Raw genomic sequence first — 20,926 nt, 5'->3', positions numbered from 1 at the left:
AAATACACACATACGTATAGAAAACTGGATTTCAGAAGGTGTTAAGCTTTAAGGAGAAAAATAAAACATGAAAAGAAGATGAGGATTGTGGTGGGATAAGAGGAAGGAATATGACAATGTTCAGAAGCGCTGTGGGAAAAAATTTGCCTCTGTGGCCACACAGGCTTGGGGAGTGCTGGGTTAAACAAACGTAAAGACCCCAGGACACCTAAGTCTTATGTCCGTCAGTGTTTATGAAGAGACTCCAAGAAGAGACTGAAACAGACAGTATTTCTTTTTTTTTTTTTTTGCGGTACGCGGGCCTCTCACTGTTGTGGCCTCTCCCGTTGCGGAGCACAGGCTCCGGACGCGCAGGCTCAGCGGCCATGGCTCACGGGCCCAGCCGCTCCGCGGCCTGTGGGATCCTCCCGGACCGGGGCACGAACCCGTGTCCCCTGCCTCGGCAGGCGGACTCTCAACCACCGCGCCACCAGGGAAGCCCCAGACAGTAGTTCTTAAATGGATTTGGCTTCATGGCCTTCTTTCCATAGACCCTAAGGCTGTTTTTGTCCTTGGCAGTTGTTTTAAGGAAGACCCCCATCGTCAAAGGATGCCTGCCCGGAATGCAGGACACCTGCCTTGAAGAAACTGAAAGCCAGCCAGGGAGGTGCTGGTGTGATTATCCGAGGCTTGGGCTGGTGTGGAATGCAGGGGTGAGAAGAAAGAACCCATCCCAGATGGAGGGTGAGGAAAGGAGAGTGTGACAACCTATGAGCTTCTTCCTAGCAGTTCTGCCAGAATATGGGACCACTTTGCCCAGGAGATGCAGAAACACCTCAATTTTTCTCAGTTTTTTCTGTTCCTATCACTGAATTGGGGTTAATGTTTGTTGAATGAATGAAGAGACCCAGTGGATTGAAGGCAACTAGGTAGACGGCATCAAAACTTAATCAGTTTATGGAAAACAATGAGGTTATGCACTTTTTAAATCTCCCGTTACAAATTCACAGCCCCTCTTCTTGCTTTCACTGCCCCCAGTCTTTTTTTTTTTTTTTTTTTTGGTACACCGCACAGCATACAGGGTCTTAGTTCCCTGACCAGGGATCGAACCCGTGCCCCCTGCAGTGGAAGCCCGGAGTCCTAACCACCGGACCGCCAGGGACTTTCCCGGCCACCACTCTTCTAGCAGGAATTCTGGTTTAGTTTATTAGCATCTCTCAGTCACTTAGGAGTGTTTCCATGTGCCTGACCCATCCCCATGCTGCATGGAGTGGGGAGATGACACCTCTGTTGTCTGAACGTCACAACCACCGCGACCCTGTCTCCACACATAGCAGCTCGCCTACTGGACTCCGTCACCTCAAACCCTGGACTGAGTTGCAGATGGAGCCATGGATTGGGTAACTGCTCCCTGCACACCATCCCCCTGGCAGTTCCAGCAACGAGGATGCCTCCTGGCTTCGGGAAAAAGCTTCCTTACCTTTGAAGACCCACCAGGCCCCTGACGTTACAGGACTTCACCAAGGTGTCCGGCCCCCTGTGATTTCAATGGCGGCCTCTTCTCTCCAACCCTCAGATTCGAGGTACTGACTACCTTGCTTCTCCCTCCTCTGCTCTCCGAGGCCTCCCTGTCCTGATTTGCAATCTGGCCTCCCTGGGGACCACCCCAGGCTTCAGACAAGCTGAAGTGTCCCTGACTCTCAATGAGGGGAGGACCCCATTCAGGATAACGCCTCTCCCAATAGGCTTCTCTGACCTGATGTAAATTTGGGGGTGCAAATAGACGAAGAACATTGCCCAGCTGTACTCTGCTACATCCAAGCCGCGAATGTATGTGTGGAGATGTTCAGGGTGTAACTCCATCCATCAACCGCGTCTAGGCCTCCAGGCCTGTCCCAGCGTCTGTAAACCATCGTTTCCAACACACCCTACGTGTTTGCTTTCACCCAACAAGATAATGGAGCTGTTCCTCCTCAGGCCTCCGGGGCTGTGTTTCTGGCTTTGGGGCTCATCAGCTTGGGGACCATCTCCCACCTTGGACAGACCCCGACTTCCTCCCCAGGTCTGAGTCTCTACCTCCTGCCTGGCAGTGTTCAGCTTCATGGGCTCCTGAATCACCCTCCTCAGAAACATTTTGTTCCCAGGGTTTTTTTAAGCTTGCCACAAAAACATAGAATTATTTTTTTTTTAATTTGAAATTCATTTTCAGTCTTCTTTTATAGATCTGTCATTTATACAATGGCTGGAAAACTTTCTAAAATCAGATATAATTTATGAACCCCTTCTTTTCGGAGTAATGTCATTTTGTACATTAAAATGCTAATGCCTGGAGGGATCAGATGTGTCTCTCCTGTGGGTGGGGGAGGGGAGGGGAGGGAGGGGGAGATAGTGGGTGGGAGGCTGTTCCGGTTCTTCTGAAATAAGTTTCAGTGTGCCTGTGCTCAGCCCCCCAGCAGGGGCTTGCAGGGAAGGAAGGAAATAGGGAAAAAAATATATTTTTCACATCCTTGAAGTGAGAATAGCAGTGGAAAGCAGCTTAAGCCCCTTATGAAAGAAAAAGACCTTGACAAATAGTTAATGACACCCCTGACCCATAAAGCTTTAAAATTGTACCTGATTCTCAAAAAAAAAAAAAAAAATTCTCTGACGTGGTTGAGGGCAACAGTGTGAAGCAGTAGTTTTCAGTCTTAGCGGCTTATTAGAACTGCTTGGGGAAGCTTTTTAAAAATACATAAGCCCAGGCCCCTTCTCCTCATTCTGGTTTCATTGATGTGGGCTGGGGTCCAGACACAAGTATTTTTAAAAGTGTTCCACCAGATGAATCTAATGGGAATAGCGGCCCTCAGAAGATGGGGTTCCAATCTCGAGTCAATATAGTTGGTGCATTGCATGATCTTGGGTCAGTAATCAAAGCAATGCTTACTTACTCCTTGCCATGGGTCATGTGCTAGTCCAAGCTCTTTCCCTGTATCGAGTCTTCTTAACAATCCAGGTCATCCATACTCTTGTTGTTATCCTGTTCCTCAGATGAAGAAACTGAGGCTCAGGGAGATTAAGTAACCTGCCTAAAGTCACAGAGCCAGTAATTGACTCAGGTGAGATTTGAACCCAGGCAATCCGACCCTGGGGGCCCAGGTTCTACCTGCTATGCTCACTGATTTCCTAAAGGATCTAAGTTTCTGTTTCTAAGTCGTCTATTAATTCATTTGCTCATCTATAAAATGAGGTGAATGGAGCTAGGTGATTTTTAAAGTTCTGTGGTTATAGGGTCTCAATTTTAAAGAGGATGAAAACGAGTCCCAGAGCAATGAAGCGTCTCGCTGCCATCACCCAGCCACTGAGTCAGACAGAGCCAGCTCTTCAATCCAGATCTCCTGAATCATAGTGCAGAACTCTTTCCCCATTTCACAGTAAAGCAAGTTGAAGGAGGAGTTCATCTCTAAAACAACCCACTGGAAATTAAAGTATTCGACGAAAAGAACGCAAGTCCCAGGTTTAAAATTGTGACTCAAATCTTAAACCCATATTCTTCCCTGTATCTTCCAGGAGACAGACTAAAGTGATATTCAACATAACCAAATTGAGCACCTCGTTTACGGAACCCTAATCTACCTGCTGTGAGGGATAGGAGAGAAGAAAAGAAGTGTGGTCTTGTCTTCACTGGAAAAAAAAAAAACAAACCCCAAACACTGTAGAGCATCAGACACAAGGGAGAAGAGAACTCTCTCTAACCCCCTATGCCAGGGTCGTGGGCATCCTTCACTCAGTTTTCTGCCTCTCCCTTCCTAGCTCCTCCTCAATGGAGAGAGGAGAAGTTGTGTTTTAAGGCAATTGAAGGATGACATTTATTGGAGGGTGTGGTTACTGGGTTAAAAAGACATTGGACTTTGCCCAATTTTTCCTTCCCTTCCACTCCCTGCAGTGGGTAGGGTGGGGCTGGGGGGGGCGGGGTGCAGTCTTCCCCCACTGTCCCTCCACATGCATTCTGAGTGCCCTGATTAATTTTCAGGTCCCCATACCAAGCAGTGGTCCAGGAGACAGTCACAAGTGCCGATTTGGATTCCGAGTCCAGGGCTACAATGTCTGTAGGAGAACCTCTTAGAACTTCCAGAGTCTGAAGACATGCACTTTAACCCCAAATTTCCAGAAACTCTATGTTAAAGCGCATCCTTCCAGCCATCTGCTCTACCCTACCCTCAGTGTGAGTCACCCAGATGACTAATATTACACTGTGATAAGTAGCATTATCCTAAATGTACCCTGTGAAGCCATCAACAGAGCAAACATTGAAATAGAACAATTGCTCTGGAAGAAGTCACTTAGCACTTATTCAGATCAATGGATACTAACTTCCAAGCAAGCTCAGACATATGGTCTTAAATATTTAGATAAATAAAAAGGGTGGGGTTGAGGGGGGAATTAATTTCTTTTCCTAAGAAAGAAGACTTATAAAGAGGAGGAAGGAGAAAAAGAATTTTTAGAAAAAAATGTATTCTTGTCCATACACCATCTCTTTAGAAACATTTTTATGAGCTAAATGAAAATGAATTTTAAAAAAGGAGATTAAATTCCCCCCAAAACACACATGGGCTTAAAAATTTAAGGGGAAAATACACTGTGCATCGCACAGCAGGTCAGCCATCCCACTGCCTACCCACCTTTTACCCTCTTCACGCCTGGGAGATCTGCACCCAGCCTGGATGGTGTGGTGGACGTTTGGAGCTGTGGCACCCCAAGGTGGTCCAGCACCTCGCTGCCAACCAGCCAGAATTCATGAGTTTTCATGACAGGGCCAAAGTACAAGGACAGATTTGACCAGGATGGACTCCTACCTCTCCACTGTGGTTGCAGATTGGAAACTAATTGCTTGATCTCTTCCCTGAGCTTACAAAAGTCAGATTCCGAGTAAGAAGACATCAAACCCAGGCTCAGCAATAGATTTACTACCGGAGATAATGTGAAGCTGGGTGTCTGGGCCTACGGTTTATACATCTGACAGATTTTGAAGAGCCTACTCTCTTAAACATGGACTTCTTGATGACTTGACATTCTCTCACCATCCTTTCTTGAGCTCACGTATGTGCCGGACGCTGTGTGAAGGGCTTGAACCATGTCAGGTACTTTATCAAGTTAACCACCAAATAAGGATTCTTAGGCTCAAGAATCCAGTGAGTTCTCAAGGTCCCATGTCTGATTTCTGATGGGGGAGGAGCCAGTTTGTCAAGTTATAATGCCACGGTCCTCATATCTTTTACCACTTCATTAGAGTATTACTTAAAATGTAAATTTGAAATGTGTGCAGCAGTCATCAGTAACTCCAAACGGTTCATTTATAGAAAATAAGCGCAGGGGGGTTGGCACTCCCTCATCTCTTAGAGAGAACTTCTAGATAAACCCTGACCTGGTTGCTATGTTTGGACAATGCATTAGCATTTCAGTACCGATCTGAGAAAACCATAATTAGTCATGTAAATATGTTAGAGGAAAAAGAGATAGAAATAATATAGTTCTTTCTCTGTTCCTCCCTCAAATAAATGTAGATAATCAGAGTGTGTCTATGCCACAAGATACATGATTCACATTCTCCAGTGTTAGCTCCCTTTGCTATTCATATCAATAGTGTTGGCTCTTGTCCCTTTGTTGTAATTAATCTCTTAATTATCTGTCTTTTTCACTTGACTCTGAAGGCAAGGACCTATCTGATGCACCTTGTGCCCCTAGTTTGGGTTGGGTGGTTTTAAGGTCCCTTACACAGAGATGACAAATGTGTGGCACACATGCTGTTGTTCCACCTTCCCAGGCTGTGGAAGACATTACTAATCAATCACTGCACTGAGCCTCTTGCTGGTCATAGACTTCTTCAAGTCAGACCTGTGGGTAGTCTCTAGCAACTAACCACAAATGACATGAAAAATGGAATCTTTTCCACACCCCAGTTCTAATGTTTAAATATGAAACCTTCCTCATAAAGAAAGGGCTCTGGAAACACGAGAACACTGAGGAGATGTGAGAAATGATAGAAGCTCCCTAATCAACAGCATCCCTCTGCTAGGGGCTGGTCCAGAGAAGGCTCATCAAAGAAGTGACACAGGCAAGTCACCCACATTGGGCAAACCTGCCTGAGATTTTTCAGTCTGGAACTAGGGGAGGAATTCTAAGTTTTCTTCAGTGATGAGGACTTGAGATGTGAGATTAGGAGGAGTCAGAGACTATGGGAAAACTACTCTGATAAAATAAAACTGTCATGCAGAGTTGGCTTGAAGACATCCTGGCCCACGTGATTTCTGGTGTCCAGTCATCTCTGAGGCACAAATGGACCTCTAACCTTTATCTTAGTTTGGTTGCATTGCCAACAAAGTCCCCTTTTTGGTGGCATTAGTTTGAGGCTACTTCACATTTTGATTGAAGCCATCGAAAGTTGAGAACATGATTTTACTCAGCGTTCTTGGCATTCACACTGCTTTAAGACTTTACCTGTATAGCTAACAAGACATGTTGCAGCAAAGCTCTGGGCTGCCTCCACACCATCACATCTGATTGGAGGGCTGGAAAAAAATGCAACTTGATGCTTTGGAGTTCTTGTGACATTTGTTCCCTTATTCCTTTATAATGACTCAGCCAAGAGGGACTGATTCTTTCCCTGGGTTCTTGACTCGGAGATCTGTCATTCTCAAATCTACAGCAAAAACTCATTCTCAGTAGGAGGCAGCTTGTAGGGTTCTAGCCCTGGCTCCACCACCGATGTGTACATGGCTTTGGAGATGTCCCTTTACTTTTCTGTTTCTGTCAAATAGGGAGTGGAGACAGTGACCTTGAGGATCTTTGCAACAGTGAAGTTTCTTGCCTGACTTTGCTCAGAGCTGGACAAAGCTAAGGCCTCAGGTTGACCTCTTCCTTCTGGCTGGCACTCTTCCAGGCTGAGGGAGCTCGTCTCTCGCTAATGAAAGGAGGCATCCGCAAACTACAGAATGCTTCCCTGCTCCACCTTCCGTGAAGCCTGTTGCTGTTTTGTCTCATAAAGAGGAAACCCATTTCTCTGTTCTGGGTTTTGTGGTCCCCACACTCTTTTTTTCCTCACTCTTATCACTAAGCTTCAACGTCCTCCAGAGTGACCTATTCACAGCATCAGTCCCCATCTCTTAGGGATGCTCAGTGAATTTTCCTTTTATACAACCTCCAGTAATTCACAGGATGAATAAATTCAAGTCCCACACCTGGATCTAGTAACAAAGTTATTCTAGGATCAGGAAGCAAAAAAACAGGCTTCTATCAAAACCCAGCAGCTGAGAGATGAAGGAAGGTCTTCTCCAGACCTCTTGTATCTTGGGTTAGACTTCTACCTCCATAAAAGAGAAAAGACCAAAGCTTAGGCCAAGGGAATAGTTGCACTCGTGTGTGTGTGTGTGTGTGTGTGTGTGTGTGTGTTTCTTTCAAATGAATTCTTCTGACAAAAAAGGCTTGCTCGTGTGGGTGGACAATCTTTTAAGAGCCATGAATCAGCCTCTGTCTGCTCTAATGGATGCCTCATCTGAGACTTCTCAAGTGATTGGCACTTGGTACCCAAGGAGTAATCAGTTGGAAAATCTTTTCAGTGTGGCAGAGTTAGGGATGTGAGAGCTGCTCTCATGATGTGATGGGAACAAATGTTCATCATTACAGACAGGCATGGGGGGAAGAGAAAGATAAGAGGAAGTAGGAAGTCCACCTTTCATTCCTTACACAGAATTTTTACAGAACAGCTAGTAACATCTTCACAGTTTACGAAGCCCAGAGGAGTTAGTTTTAGAACCCACGTCTCCTGACTCTCCATCCAGGGATTTTTATTCTTGAACCCTCACTTCCTTTGTTGAAGACCCCCCTCAGCCGTCTCTTCTGCATCCCAATTACGCAGACACTCAGGCACTTTGACTCTCATGTTCTAGATCTCTCCAAGACTTCTCTATTTTTTTTAAATCGAAGTATAGTTGATTTACAATGTTGCGTTAATTTCTGCTGTACAGCAAAGTGATTCAGTTATACACATATATGCATTCTTTATATGTATATTCTTTTCCATTATGGCTTATCATAGGATATTAAATATATTTCTCTGTGCTATACAGTAGGACCTTGCTGTTTATCCACTCTGTATATAAAAGCTTACAACTGCTAACCCCAACTTCCCACTCCATCCCTCCCCAAACCCCCTCCCCCTTGGCAACCACCAATCCAAGACTTCTTTAGCATATCCATGTGTACTGCTTCAAGCCACATCAAAATGATTAACTCCACAAGCAGATAATGTTTGGTTTCCAAAGGGATTCTTTACTTCGCCGAGGACTTCTTTGAATAGCAAGTTCTGTGTTGAAATAGACATTTATTTCCAAAAATTGGGATTGAAGAGCCAAAGCTGTGAGCAGAGGCTGTACCCTGAAGAGTCACGTGGAAAGACAAAGTCATGAGGCAGTGGATACCACGGAAAGGTACAAAGCAGGGCAAGGATGAAGATAGGGAGGAGAAAGAAAGCAAGGCCAGGGATAGTGGGGAGAGTCCAGGAAAAGCACAGACCCAGTGGGTAGCACATTCAAGGACCTGAGGAAAGGTCCTGAAAACCCTGCCAAGATCCAGAGCTGCCTTAGACCCTGTTCCTGCTTCCTGAGGCCTCACCTGACTGCCATCTTCCCTGCCCCCAGCGACAATAGCCGCCCCCATCTTGAGACAGCCAAGAGAGACACTGTTTCTTCATCCCTGAGTGCCTAGTTGAATTGTTTGTTTCAGGAATGAAGCTATTGTGTAAAATTCAGCCCATCTGAACCTCCAGCAGCTTATGGCAAGGGAGAAGTCCCCTCGTTTGGCTAATGATCAGAGAAAGCTACAATGAAGCAGCAGGGACGCTCTCTTCAGGGCTGACCCAATGTGACTCTTCTCTGTAGTAGAAAGTCGGATAAAGAATGAGAAACATGGACGGAGACACATCCCGCTAGGACATGAGGAGAAACAGCTAACTGACAGGAAACAATGGGCTCTGAGATCAGCTGCTCTGACAAATAAGTGAAGTATTTCTTAGCTATTCCTGCTGTTGGGTTTTACTCCTTCCTATGCCCTAGTCCCAGTTAACTATTTTCATACAGTTCTAAAGGCTGGGTTCATATAAGTTTTCTACTGCACCAGGAAATAAAAAAACACTTCATGCCGATGCTTTTAGAGTAGTTTAATACTCTTGTAAATAGATCAAACAAGCTGAAACCACTTTGCAGTCCCCAAATTTGGGTCCACAAGAGTACCAAGCAAGCAACCTAGTAGAAAAAAAAGCCCATCTATTTCTTTTCCACTCAAACAGAATTCTAAGAGGCCCCTGAGATAACAGGATAATTAACCTCCTTTCAATAACTCTCAGGAGTTAGTGGAAGCAGCTCTGATCAGAGAATGTGGAAAATTGCATTTCATACTGGGTACCACTCAACACCGGTTACCTCATCTTGGGCAAGTTCCTGACCTCTTGGGGCTTTGGTTAATCCACCTGTAAAGTGAAATTTGGGACTTGTCCAGTTGTTTTCCAATTATGCTTCCTGTAGCCCTAGGACCATGTGAAGGAATTGGAGCAGGTGAGGTCCTAGGTTCCCCACCTGCATTAAAAAATGCAACTCTGTGTTGCTTATCGACTTCTGCCTATTCTTTCCATTCAAGGGTTTCATTGCTTAAAATGTTTTAAAAATAAGATAAAATAGAAAACCACTGAACTTGGTGGCTTCCAGAGTGAACTCTCTGAAAAAAGCAATCACTATTGCAAAGGGAAAAATAATGTTTCTAAGATTTATGCACAGACAAGACACAAAATAAAAATGCCATCAGTGAGGAACATCAGTGTCAACTCTGGAGTTGGGTCCTTTGATCATTTAACAGACCCCAGGATCAGATTGGTTAGAGGATATTTATATCTCACTTTACTAATCCCATCCCCAAATATTTGATATATGTTGCTTAAAATAATCAACCCTATAATAAACAAAACCTTAGTTTTGTTTAGTATTCACTAATCAATATTTTATAGCTAAGAAAAAATGTATAAGCTCACTTGGGGACCTTGTTATAAAAGCAGCTCTTCTGGCCAGTCCCCCAAGATTCTGTTCTAGAATATCTGGGGTGGGGATTTGGAATCTGCTGTTTTAAGAAGTCTCCCAGCCTATAGATCACACTTTGAGGATTACCACTTGTGTTAGGTTGAAGCTCCCAGAGGCAGACCCTGGCATGAAGTTTATGTGTAAGTGATTGATTAAGAAACTGCTCCCAGAAGAAACTGGCAAGAAAGTGGGGGAAACAGGACAGGAGAGGGAAAGAATGTACATAAGAATACAACTTCAGATAAAGTCTCAGGTTTGTTCTAATCCTGCAGGGAGATGCCTAAGAGTGAGTGAGTTCCTACAAGAGTCAAGGGATCTGGGCTTTCACACACCGGTCGGTCATAGGCTGACCCACAGGGGATGCAAATTCCCAGGTACCACCAGCTCTCTGCATTGAAAGTGGTCCTCATGAGAGAGAATCTGGGTGGAGCAGGGCAGGTGAAATTCTTCACAAACTGAAAACTATCAAATGGGTCAGGCTTAAGAGGCCACAGTTGAAGGACACATTCAGTCCAAGATGCTCCATTGCTAGAAAATCAGTGCCAACATGAAAAAAGCATGAATGCCCAAGGAAACATTTATGACAAGCTTGGATGAGTGAATAAAAAGGGAATACTCAAGGTGAAAATGTTACTGTACTCACGCATCAGTAATTTCATGTAAAGTCAAAGGTCCATCAAATATGACACTGTGGATTCAACAGAAGGTTTTCTACTCAAATGGCATTAAATTTCTTTTTGACACTCTCAGAGGGCAGATTTGTGAAATAACTACCCATTTCACTGCCACTTTCCACTGTGAAGTGTGCAGCTGCTAAGCGAGCCCACTCCATCCATCTTAATTCTTTCCCTTCAAGGCACTTATATATTTCTACAGTTCTGATGATTATACATATTTCTCTTGTCTCTGGTACTGAGCCATAAACTCCGTGAGGGTAAAGACCACATCTAATTGTCAGTACTCTCCAGTGCTTACAGTAGAGGTCTTCACAAACTCTGAACAGGTAAATAAAGGCTGCAGGTTGACTTGAACTATCCACAGTCCAAAGCTTTCCTTTGTTAGCTCCATGTACGCAAAACTTTTCCTAGCCTTCCATTATATTGGATTCCTTGGGTTAATCAACCAAGGAATCCTTTATGTGATTAATCCTAATTCCTTAGGTAATTAATCAACCAAGTATTTATTGAGCACCTAGTCTGTATCCATTTTGACACTGAGAAGGTTACAAAGTGGCATAAAACACAGTCCAAGTACTCTGGGCTCATTGTTTGGGAGAAACAACGTTTAAATCGTATGAATCCAAAAAGAGAATAATGTAACAATATAATCAAGTGCTACATTATCAAATGCTACTAAAACTCAAAAGGGAGAGTATATATCAAAAGTTAGCTGTGAAGTACAAACTACAAAAGCAAAAGGAATTAGAGTACATCTCATCATCATGTCAGCTCTGATCAGTTGGCCGTGGTTGCCTAGAGAATCGTCTTAAGAAATCTTAGCCCAAATATGAGCTGAGACACTGTCCCAATTGATAAGCAGTACCTGCCAGAGCAAAAAATGATGAGTGGTTTTATAAGTGAAGCAAATTTTATATCCGCAGCTACAACATTACTCCATGTTCAAGAATAGCTTAAGATGTGGTATATAAATACACTGGATATTACTCAGCCATGAAAAAGAATGAAATTCTGCCACTTGCAGTAACATGGATGGACCTAGAGAATATTATGCTTAGTGAAATAAGTCAGACAGAGAAAGACAAATCCTGCATGATATTACTTATGTGTGGAATCTAAAAAATAACACAAATGAATGTATATAGCAAAACAGAAACAGACTCACAGATATAGGAAACAATCTAGTGGTTACCAGAGGGGAGAGGGAAGGGGGTAGGTGCAAGTTAGGGGTATGGGTTTAAGAGATACAAACTAATATGTATAAGATAGATAGGTAACAAGGATATATTGCATAGCATAGGAAAATATAAACATTATCTTGTAATAACTTTTAATGGAGTATAATCTGTAAAAATCCTGAATCACTATTCTGTATACCTGAAACTGATATAATATTGTAAATCAACTATACTTCAATTTTTTAAAAAGAATAGCTTAATAGGGGAGAGAGTTTAGAATCCAACTACCAAAGGTAAATCCTATATTTATATCAGACAAAATAGACTTTAACTTAAAGAATTAAGGGTCTTTCACAGAGATTGTCATACTGACTGAAGTAAGTCAGACAGAGAAAGAGAAATATCATATGATATCCTTTATATGTGGAATCTAAGAAGAAATGTTACAAATGAACTTATTTACAAAACAGAAACAGACTCACAGACTTAGAGAACGAATTTCTGGTTACTAGGGGAGAAGGATGGGGGAAAGGGATAGTCAGGGAGTTTGGGATCGACAGGTATATGTATATACTGCTATATTTAAAATGGATAACCAATAAGGACCTACTGTATAGCACAGGGAACTCTGCTCAGTGTTATGTGGCAGCCTGGATGGGAGGGGAGTTTGAGGGAGAATGGATACATGTATATGTATGGCTGAGTCACTTTGCTGTGCACCTGAAACTATCACAGCATTGTTAATTGGCTATACCCCAAAAGAAAATTAAAAGTTAAAAAAAAAAAAGACAAGGGGTCTTTCAGAGTTTGACCACTTAACAATGAGCAAAGAGGAAACCAACTATAAATGATGTCAGGAACAGTGTTTCAAACTAATGATTTACATGTCAAAGAATTAATAGATATCTTTGGAGAAACTGATGAAGCTCGCAAATATTTTCACTCCAAAAGTGACTTTTCTGTGGCATTTTAATAAAAGTCAATGGTTAGGAAAGAGATGTTGTTGAAAAAAATTATATCAAAAATCCTATCCCTTGCTTCATTCTTTGTTCATTCTAAGAGTTAGTGAATTGTTGTGTCTATATTTTGTTAAATGTAAGATAAATTATTTGTCCCTTTTTTCAAGATATAGACCAAATGAGACCTTTTTATTTCCTTCACTCTTATGAAATTTTGATGTTTGATTTTAAGTGAATTTATTCTCAAAAGTCTTTATCTTCTGCTCTTTATACTTAGATAATAGGATCTTCTTACATAGAAGGGGCTTATTAAGTGTTTATTAAATATTTGGCTGAATGAATAGGTATTATTTGTCTGCCTTCAGGCGTGAACGCAGTTAAAGCAACTTTGATCAACAAGCAACTACAACATGGTTCTTAAAGACGTTTCTGGGAAGGGATAGCTTAGCAACCTTGAGTCTTTCACTCAGAGAGAAGAAATTGGCAATACTTTATTAAATCTCACCAGTACATCTCCAGTCATACTTCAACAGAGGCACACATAGATGTGGAGCATTGACTATGTGCCAGGCACTGTGCAAGCATTCAGTACCATGAACTTCCTGTAAGGAACTTGTAGATAAATCAAATAATTAAGATGTAGACTCATTGCAGTCTGATATATAATTGTATAAAACCAAAGGCTAATGCATATAATACAGATACTGAGAACCAAAAAGGGGTTAAGACAAGAAGAAAATAGTGCGACAATTATCGACAGCAAAGAAGAGGAAGAGTAGTGACAGTATTAGAAAAGGTAAAATGAAGATAAGGCAAGATGACACATAGGAGGTTCCTGTGCTCCCCTCCTCCCATGGACACACCAAACATACAGCTACACAGAGAGCAATTTCCTTTGAGGGCGATCCAGAAACTAGCTAAGCAATGCTGACACATTAGATGAATGAAAAAACACCCACACTGAAACAGGAAGGAAAGGCCGAGATACATTGTCACCATAAACCCCATCCTTGGCACAGCACCATTCAATCAGGAGAGAATGCATAACTCCCACCTTCTCCCTAATATTTGAAGGGTTTGAACCCCACATTTAACACCTCAACTTTAAGACTCCCAACTGAGGGATAGGCTCTCAAAATACCTAGCTTCAAAGCCAACCAGTCTTTTGCCCATGATACCCACAAGAGTATAGTAAACAAAAAAGCATTTCTTAACCAGCTATTCCTCCCAGGAACACAGAGGGAGCAGGCAAAAAGGCTCATCCATCTCTCAATCTTTCCCTGAAAGAAGTTTATCTGCATACTTTAAAATCTGTTGCCCAGGAGTCAGGCTTCTAATTTAGCTGTGATCCTCCCTGGAGACCAGAGAAGCTGGTGGACACTTCTCCTATCTTCTCACTTCTCACCTGGCTCTGATAGCCATGGGGCTTACAATTCACAGACCCACAGGACTGTGGCAAACAAAGAAGCAGTTCCTTCTTCTGCTTCTAAGGATCACACCCCCCCTCCTCCTGCAACTATACACCCAGGCCCAGCACAGAGGGAACAGACAGAAAGGCCTATCTCCCAGTTTCTCCCTGGAATGAGATTAACTTCTGCTTCTAAATGCTGACTGTGATATTCCCCTTTGGGAAACTAGTGGATCTTGACATACCCTCAACTACTGGGAGCCACTAGGAACAAAGAAGGAAGCTTGGGCAATCACAAAAGTTTGACAGACAACTAGGAGCTTGGGCTGGGCTAATTGATGATGTTCATCTCCTACACAAGACCACTCTGTCAAGACTGGGAGAGGTGGCTGTTTTATCTAATGCACAGAAACCCACACGGAGGGTCCAGGAAAATGAAGAAACAGAAGAATAAGTTAAAACAAAAGAACAATAGACATCTCCAGAAACAGATCATAATAAAATGGAGATAAATAATTTACCTGATAGTTCAAAATAAGGGTTATAAAATGCTCAATGAAGTCAGGAGAGCAATGAATGAATAAAATGAGAATTTCAACACAGAGGTAGAAAATATTAAAAAGTACCAAACAGAAATCACAGAGCTGAAAAGTACAATGACCATACTGAAATTTTAATAGAGGGATTCAACAACAGGCTATATTAAATTGGAAGAAAGGATTGGTGAACTCGAAGACAGGGTAGTGGAATTCATCCAATCAGAGGAGCAAAAAGAAAAAAGAATGAAAAAGAGTGAAGATAGTGTAAAAGAATTATCAAACGCCATCAAATGGACCAGTTATATACATTTTAGGGGTACCAGAAAAAGAAGAGAGAAAGGGACAGAAAACTTACTTAAAGAAATAATGGCCCAAACATTTCTTAACCTGGGGAAAGATAAAGATATTCAGATCCAGGAAGACCATAAATTATCAAGTAAGTTGAATCTAAAGAAAGTCGCACTGAGACGTATCATAATTAAACTGTCAAAATTTAAAGACTGAGAGAGAGTTTAAAAAGCAACAAGAGAACAGCAACTTGTTGTGTTGTACAAGGGAACCCCCATAAGACTATTAACAATTTTTTCAACAGAAACCTTGCTGGCCATAAGGAAGTGGGATGATATATTCAAAGTGCTGAAAGAAAAATCTGCCAGACAAGAATACTCTACCTGGTAAAGTTGTCCTTCAGAATTAAAGAAGAGATAGCGTTTTCCAGACAAACAAAAGCGGAAGGAGGTCATCAACACTAGATTGGCTTTACAAGAAATGTTAAAAGGAGTTATTCAACCTGAATAAAATGATGCTAATTAGTAACAGGAAAACATAAAAGTATAAAACTCATGGGTAATGGTAAATATATAGTAAAATTCAGAACACTCTAATATAATGGTGGTGGGTAAATCACTTAAACTCTAGAATGAGGATTGAAAGAAACACTATTAAAACATAAATTTCACTACAATAATTTGTTAATGAATACATAATGTAAGAAGATGAAATTGAAAACATAAAATACTGAAAGAGAGTGTAAAAATATAGAGCTTCTGTATGTATTCAAAATTAAGTCTTACTAGCTTTAAAAATACTGTGATAAATATAAGATGTTTATGTAAGCCTCACAGGAGCCACAAAGCAAAAACCTATAGTAGATATACAAAAAACAAAGAAAAAGGAATCAAAGCATACCACTAGAGAAAGTCATCAAATCACAAAGGAAGAGAGAAATAGAGGAAGAAAGGAATTACAAAACAACCAGAAAACGATGAACAAAATGGCAATAGTAAGTCCAAACCTATCAATAATTACTTTAAATATAAATGGACTAAATTCCCCAGTCAAAAGACATTCAGTGACTAAATGGATTAAAAAATAAATAAAATAAGACCAAACTACATGCTGCTTACAAGAGACTCACTTCATCTTTAAGGAACCCAAGACTGAAAGTGAAGTGATAGAAAAATAAATTATATGAAAATGGAAATCAAAAGAAAACAGTGGTAGCTATATTTGTATCAGACAAAATAAACTTTAATCAAGACTGTAACAAAAGAAGGTCATTACATAATGATAAAGGGGTCAATTCATTAAAAGGATATAACATTTGTAAGTATTTGTGTATCCAACATAGGTGCACCTAAATATACAAAGAAAATATTAAAAGATCTAAAGGGGAAACTAGATAACAATATGATAATACCAGAGGTTCAACACTCCACTTTCAATGGTGTTTATCCAAACAGAAAATCCAATAAGGAAACATTGTACTTTAATTACACATTAAACAGATGAACCTAATAGACATATACAGAACATTCCATCAAATAGCAGCAGAATGCACATTCTTCTCAAACAAATACGGAATTTTCTCTAGGACAGATAATATGTTAGGCCATAAAACAAGTCCTGCTAAATTTAAGAATTGGAATCGTATCAAGCATCTTTTTGATGTTTTTTCCACAATGGTATAAAACTAGAAGTCAATTGCAAGAAGAAAACTAGAAAATTCACAAATATGTGGAGGTTAAATAATATGCTCCTGAACAGCCAATGGGTCAGAGAAGAAAGAAAAAAATATCTTGAGACAAATGAGAATAGAAACACAACATAGCAAAACTTATGGGATGCAGCAAAAACAGTTCTAAGAGGGAAGCTTATAGTGGTAAATGCCCACATTAAGAAAAACAAAATATCTCAAATAAACAGCCTAACTTTGCACCTCAAGAAACTAGAAAAAGGAGAGCAAATTAAGCCAAAGTTAGTAGAAGGAAAGAAACAACAAGATCAGAGCAGAAGTAAATAGAGACTAAAAAGACAATAGAAAATATCAATAAACTAAGACCTAGGTTTTTTAAAAAGAAATGAAATAGACAAAACTTTAGGTAGATGAAGAAAAAAGAGGAGAGCGCTCTCAAATAAATAAAAGAGACACTACAGTTGATGCCACAGAAATACAAAAATCATAAGAGACTACTGTGAATAATTATATGCTAACAAATTGGGCACCTTAGAAGAAATGGATAAATTCCAAGAAACAAAAAACCTGCCAAGATGAAACATGAAGTAATAAAAAATCAGAACAGACTAATTACTAGTATAGAAACTGAATCATTAATCAAAATCTCCTAAAAAACAAAAGTCCAGGACCAAACGTCTTCACTGGTGATCTCCACCAAACATTTAAAGAAGAATTAACACCAATCCTTCTTGAACTTTTCCAAAAAATAGAAAAGGAGGGAATGGTTCCAAACTCATTTTATGAGGCCAGTACTACCCTGATATCTAAACCAGACAAGGACTCTACAAGAAAAGAAAATTGCGGGAAAATATCCCCAATGAACATCCTCAACAAAATACTAGCAAACCAAATTCAACAATATGTTGAATGATTATACATCATGATCAAGTGGGATTTATTCCAAGGAGGCAAGGATGGTTCAACATCTGCAAATCAATCAATGTGATACACCACATTAACAAGATAAAGAATAAAAATTATACAATCATCTCAATAGATGGAGAAAAGTCATTTTACAAAATTCAACATACTTTTGTGATAAAAAATTCCCAAAAAACTGGGTATCAAGGTAATGTACCTCAACATAACAAAAGCCATGTATGACAAGCCCATAGTTAACATCATAGTCAATGGGGAAAAGCTAAAATCTTTTCCTCTAAGATCAGGAACAAAATAAGAATGGCCATTCTTGCCACTTTTATTCAACATGGTACTAGAAGTCCTAGCCAGAGCAATTAGGCAATAAAAAGCAAAAACAGCATTCAAATAAGAATGAAAGAACTAAAATAGACTCTATTTGTAGATGGCATGATATTATATATCGAAAATCCTAAAGACCTCAAAAAAACTGTTAGAAGTAGTCAATGAATTCAGTAAAGTCACAGGATACAAAATCAATATGCAAAAACCTGTAGCATTTCTATACACTAAAAATGAACTATCAGAAAAAGAAATTAAGAAAACAATCCCATTCACAATTGTATCAAAAAGAATGAAATGTCTAGGAATAAATTTAACCAAGAAGGTGAAAGACCTGTACACTGAAGACTATAAGACACTGATGAAAGAAATTGAAAAAGACACAAGTAAATGAAAAAATATTCCACATTCATGGATTGGAAGAATTAATATTGTTAAAATGCCAGTACTATTCAAAGGAATCTACAGATTCAGTGCAATACTTAACAACATTTAAATGACATTTTTCACATTAGTAGAAAAAGCAATCCTAAAACCCTAAAATTGAGCCACAAAAAACCCTGAATAAACAAAGCAATCTTGAGAAAAAGCTGGCAGCAGCTCACTTCCTGATTTCAAGCTATATTAAAAGCCATAATCAAAACAGTATGGTATTGGCATAAAAACAGACATATAGATCGATGGTACAAAATAGAGTCCAGAAATAAATCCACACGTATATGGCCCATTAATTTACAACAAAGAAACCAAGAATGTACAATGGGGGAAAGGATAGTCTCTTCAATCATGCAAAAGAATGAAACTGGACCCCTATCTCACACCATACACAAAAATCAATTCAAAATGGATTAATGACTTAGATGAAAGACCTGAAACAATACAACTTCTAGAATAAACATAAAGTATAATCTCCTTGACAATGGTCTTGACAATAATTTTTTGGATTTGACACCAAAAACAAAGGCAACAAAGGTAAAAATAAACAAGTGGGACTACATTAAACTAAAAAAAATTCTGTACAGCAAAGCAAACCATCAACCAAGTGAAAAGGCAACTTACGGAATGGGAGAAAATATTTTCAAACCACATATCTGATGAGGGGTTAATATCCAAAATACACAAGGAACTTGTACAACTCGCTAGCAAAAAACTCCAAATAACCCAATTTAAAAATGGGGAAAGGACCTGAATAGCTATTTCTCCAAAGAAGACATACAAATGATCAGGTACATGAAAAGACATCACTAATCTTCAGGAAAATGCAAATCAAAACCGCAATTATGTGTCACCTCACATCTGTTAGGATGTTTATTATCAAAACTAAAGGAGATAAATGCTGGCAAGGAGAAAAGAATACCCTTGTATACTGTTGGAAACTGGCACAGGCACTATGGGAAACAGTCCAAAGTTCCTCAAGAAATTTAAAATGGACTACCATATGATTCAGCAATCCCACTTCTGGGTGTACATCCAGAGGAAACAAAGTCATTATCCTGATGAGATATCTGTACTCTTATGTTCATTGCAGCATTATTCATAATAGCCAAGGTATAGAAACAACCTAGTGTTCATAAATGAATGAATGGATCAAGAAAATATGATATACATAATGAAATACTATTCAGCATTAAAAAAGAAGGAAATCCTTTCATTTGTGACAACATGGATGAACCTGGAGCCATTACGCTGAGTGAAATAAGCCAGACAGAGAAAGACAAATACTGCATGGTGTCACATATCTGGAATCTTTTTCTAAAAATCACACTCATAGAAACAGAGAGTAGAAAAGTGGCTGCAAGGAGCTGGCGGGGGGTAGGGGGGGAGTGTATGAGGGGAATAGAGAGAGGTTTGCAAAAGGGTACAAACTTTCAGTTATAAGATCAATAAGGTCTGAAGATCTAATGTATAACATGGTGACTATTGTTGATAACACTACAGTGTATAATTAAAATTTACTAAGAGTAGAACTTAAATATTCTCACTAAAGATCAAAAGGTAAATATGTGAGGTGATGGATGTGTTAACCAACTCAATGAGGGGAATCCTTTCACAATGTCTAGGTCTAGTGAATCATCATGTTGTATACTTAAAATATCTTACAGTTTTATTCGTCAATCATACCTCAATAAAGCTTGAAAAACAACGTAGAAAATAAAAGAAAAGGTAAAATTAACACCTGGGTGCTAGGGGCTTAGGAGAGTTTTGTTGAAGAATTATAGGGAGTTAGGTGAACATGGGAAAGTCCTATTCCCTTTTCAAGTCTATCCATGGGTGACATTTTATCATTCTCTTTCACTGACTCTTTGAGGGGTCTGCATGTGTAAGCATGTGTGTATGTACAGGTACATACCACTGGTCCAAAACCACGTTCTCTCCTATTAGTTGAAGTTGCTCTCTTTTGTGAGGATGTTCAGTAATACACAAAGGCTTAGACTTAGGGGTTTCCAAGCCCTGTTTTTCCACACCCAAAGAGATTATTTATCAGTTTGGGTATTGTATCAATTATCTACTGCCCAATAATGCTGTGTAATTAAAAAACATAAAACCTCTGTAACATACAGTGATAAACTTTTACTGAGCGAACAAGGCTGCAGGGCTCAACTGAACTGGATTGGGCTCATCTGATCTTGGCTGGGCTCGCTCACATGTCCGGGGCGGCGGGGGGTGACAGGCTGTTGACCCATCTAGAAATGTCTCAGTTGAGATGAGTGGTGTGACTCAGCTCTATTTCATGTGTTTCTCATCACCCATCAGGTCAGCCTGGGCATGTTCATTTGGCCACATTGGAAAGTAAGAGGTATTAAGTCCAATTGCACAAGTTATAGTCAAGCCTCCGTGTGCATCACATTTGCTAACATGCTATTGATCA

This window comes from Phocoena sinus, chromosome 19 (genome assembly GCF_008692025.1).
Source record: "Phocoena sinus isolate mPhoSin1 chromosome 19, mPhoSin1.pri, whole genome shotgun sequence".
Classification (NCBI taxonomy): Eukaryota; Metazoa; Chordata; class Mammalia; order Artiodactyla; family Phocoenidae; genus Phocoena; species Phocoena sinus.
Note: the sequence above shows the minus strand (reverse complement) of the source record.